This window comes from Micromys minutus (assembly GCF_963924665.1).
Source record: "Micromys minutus genome assembly, chromosome: 10".
In the NCBI taxonomy this organism is placed as follows: domain Eukaryota; kingdom Metazoa; phylum Chordata; class Mammalia; order Rodentia; family Muridae; genus Micromys; species Micromys minutus.
The window spans coordinates 41,232,511-41,236,194 of NC_137979.1; the positions used below are offsets into that span (position 1 = coordinate 41,232,511).

At 50.7% G+C, this 3,684-nt stretch overlaps 1 long non-coding RNA gene across 1 annotated transcript; it reads left to right on the forward strand.

Annotated features, from left to right (window-relative positions):
- The first annotated feature begins 1,829 nt into the window (after positions 1 to 1,829).
- LOC308425750 lies at positions 1,830 to 3,379 on the forward strand. The gene is made up of 3 exons (XR_013975174.1): positions 1,830 to 1,932; positions 2,525 to 2,586; positions 3,311 to 3,379. It is a non-coding gene; the product is annotated as an uncharacterized lncRNA (long non-coding RNA).
- The last annotated feature ends 305 nt before the right edge of the window (positions 3,380 to 3,684 follow it).

Consider the following 3,684-nt stretch of genomic DNA (forward strand, 5'->3'; position numbering starts at 1 on the left):
GTTGGCTCCATGCTCTCCTTTCTTCTTAGAAATAGTAAAACAAACCCTTAAAAGTATGCAAACGTCACACAAACACTGGCTCTTTGTATGATGCAAATCACACGCAGAGTAAAAAACGGTTTATTACATTGCTCCCCATCCTCGCCTGCGTTCCACAGCATAATTTACCATGTTAATAATTCACTATATCTTGCTGGGCATGGTGGTGCACATCAGAGGCAAATGGATCTCTATGGGTTCGAGGCCAGCCTGGTCGACAGGGTGTGTTCTAGGATAGCCACAGTTACGTAGAGAGATACTGTCTCTAATAATAATAATAATAATAATAATAATAATAATAATAATAATAATAATAATAATAATCACTATATCTCTCTTGAAGGCAACACTGGAACCAGACCCAAGGCCTTGGGACAGCTATGCAGTTCTCTGCCACCAATGTCCTCAGATTTTTTAGAATTATTTTAGATTTGTTTTGATTTAATTTGAAGACAAGGTCTTGGTCAGTGCCTAGGTTGCCCTTGCGGTCACCCTGTAGCTCAGGCGGGCCTCCAACTTGCAAGAGCTGCATTCCTCAGTGGCCTGGAAGCCACGCTGCGTTTGCAGACTTTATTTTTATTTTTTTAAAGGGGGTGGGTGGCGATGGCTCAGCCGATATGTGAACAATCATGAGAGGACTAGTTCCTGAATGCTGACCTTTGACCTCCACATGAATGCTCTCTCCCACCCCAATCCCTACTCCTACACTACTCTGGGGGGGGGGGGAGACAGAGAATATGAATAAATTGGAATAAACCTTTAAAAAAAAAAGACTTGTTTTAGGTTTATTGGTGTTGGGCATGTACACCCCACAAGACCTATGTGGAGGTCAAGTCCAGATTCTAGATGAGCCATCTTATGCCCACCCCACCCGGTCCTTTTCTCCATTTGAGACAGGTTCTCATGTAGCCCAGGCAGGCCTCGAACTCACTAAGCTAACTCTGGACGCCTGATCCTCCTGCCCCCTCCTCCTTCAGCCAGGATTCCAGGTGTGTACCAAGTTCAGTTTATGAGGTGCTAGAAATGTAACCCAGGTCTCCATGCGCTAACGCCTAGACTGTATCTCCAGCACCGTTTTCAGATTTAAATAAAACAACACAGGCTCAATCAGATTCTCTACATTTCCTCCGCTTGCTTTTTTTTTTTTTTTTTTTTTTAATTAACAATCGGATCCACGTCAACACATCTCAGTCTACCCTACGTTCTTTTAAATCAGCAACTCGGTACTGATTTAAACTCTATCTTGTCTGCTCCATCCCTCTCCTGGTGAGAGGCGTGCTGTTTCCTTTCCTTCTTTCCTTTTTCTTGTTCTCCCTGTTTCTGAATGCACAGCGGTGCAACGCGCGCCTTCCAGCAGGTGTTGGGGGTGGGGCACGCGGGTGAAAGACGCACCCCCTGCGCCGCGCACCCAGGGATCAGCGGGCAGTGGAAATCAGGGACCACAGGGCACCGCGGGTCCCACGTTTACAGGCGCCCGGCTCCGCCCGCGTCGCCCCCGCCTCCAGCAGCCCGGCGCTGCCGTTTTTAGCGCTCCTGGAGCGGGGAGTACAGACTCCATCACCCCCGGGAAACGCGGCCATCATATTTTTGGTTGCATAAGCAAACGAAATTAGAAATCTGGAACGCGCTCAAGACCTTCGGAGGGGAGCGCGGGGCTCAGGGCAGAGACAGATAGGGATTAAGCGAGTTGAGCTGCGGGAGGACGGTTTCCTCGTTTAATTTGGGTTCCATGGGCTTGGTTACGTAAGCCCGGTCACACAGCCGTGGCTGCGGGTGGGCTGGAGCCGGAGGAGGGCTCGGGGCTGCGGGCGCACAGAACAGGGAAGCAGCCAGGGACACATGGCTCTCCACTCTCATTTCCCTGGAATAGCAAGCCATTGGAAGCCACCAAAAGTAAGGCATTGTGTGGAGAACAGTCCAGTGAACCATGAGGCAATCATATGGCATATTATAGACAGAAAGAAAGCAAAAATGGGGGCAGGCAGCAAGAACTGAAGGATGTACTAGACTAGAATAATCACAAAAGCCAGTCTGAGAACAGCAAGAACACATGCTGTCATTGGTGTTAAAAGACGAGCCTGCCCAGCAAAGTCAGCAAGGAGAGAGGCAAGAAAGCACACCCAGCGAGAGCTCTTGAACAGTTCCCCACAGTCCTCTTGGCTGCCGAGGTCTACAAATTCTTTAATACCTGTCCAAGGTGGTTCTCTGTTCCTCTGCTTTAGAATCTGGACTGACCTTAGGGACTGACCTTAGGGACTCGCTTGTCACCCTTTGAATTCAGAGGAAGTGATGCTGCCTGGCTCATGGGACCAGATGAAACTGTCCTGAAGATTCCTTCTAGCTACTGTGGAAGGTCCAACTGGGTTTGGGGACACTCTGTAAGAAGTCCAAGTGCTCTGATGTTGCCTAGCCAGGAGGTAGGTCACAGGGCTTCAGTGGCAAGCCCAGGTAACTCTAACCATATTATACTTTTGCATTATGGCAGCCCAGAGTAGACCCCAAGCGAGAATCACCCGGCCTTCCCAAAACCACCAACAAAGTGAGATAGTAAGTACACTTACAACTCAAAATGACTGGTTTCACAAAGCAGAAATATTTGTGTGTGTGTGTGTGTGTGTGGGGGGGGGGGGGGGGATACAGCAATGACTAAGCATGGTCTCTGCCCCCAATAAACTAATAAATTAATGGAGAAGCCAGACACAGAGCAAATAATTATAAAATAACATGGCAAGCTCAGCAAGGGAGTCACGCCCAGGTAATAAGGGATGAGGCTGAAGAGTCTGTAATCTAGGTTGGGTGGGTGGCTTTCCTGGAGCAGATGACCTTGGGCTGGCTTTGAAGGGTGAGTAAGGGTTGACTAGGTTAAGGGATGAAGGAAAGGTATGTGGGGAGGAGGAGGAAACCCAGAATGATGGCGGGGGAGGGGCGGGGGGGGGCAGGAGCAGGCTTTAGGGAGCTGGAAAAGAAAGCTGGGTAGATGGTAGGACCTCAGATCATGGGGACATTTCCTGCAGGCCAAGAGCTTAGGTTGACAGCAGCTGGGGGGACATCAGGGCTGACATCAGAAGCTCCAGGAGGTGGAGCAGCAGGAGAGTGGGGGTGGGGGTGGGGTAGATGTGGTTTGGAAGGAAGGTGGACCAGTGCAGGGTAGAAACCAGAAGGGGATGTGGGTTCCAGAACAGGGGTTGGGAGGGATAAGGCGTGAAGAGCGTAGGGAACTGTGAAGCCTGGAGTGTTGTGGGTAGCATTCAGCTTTGGGTTTCTTTCTCAGGTACATAAAATGGCTGATGCACCAGCCACTTAGGAAGCCTTGAAGCAGAAACCAGTGAGTCCAGGAAGGGTAAGCCTGCTTCCATAGCATTGGCGGGGTGCAGTGGGGAGCACCCCAGTGCTGAGAGGGAGGTGCTGGGATCTCAGGGCAGGCAGGTAGGGGAGAGCTGACAGTGTGGCGGGGTGACTGCAGGAGTGTAGGTGGGTAGTGAGCTCATCTGGACAGATGAAGCAGTTGGGATGTGGGACAGGCCCTGGGGCGGACGACTCTGCTGCTGCAATTGTCCAGGGAGGTTAGGGTGGGAGCCAGGAGTGATGAGGAAAGGCCTGATAACTCCTGGTCACAATCGCCTGGGGTGTGTCACCACAGGTAGA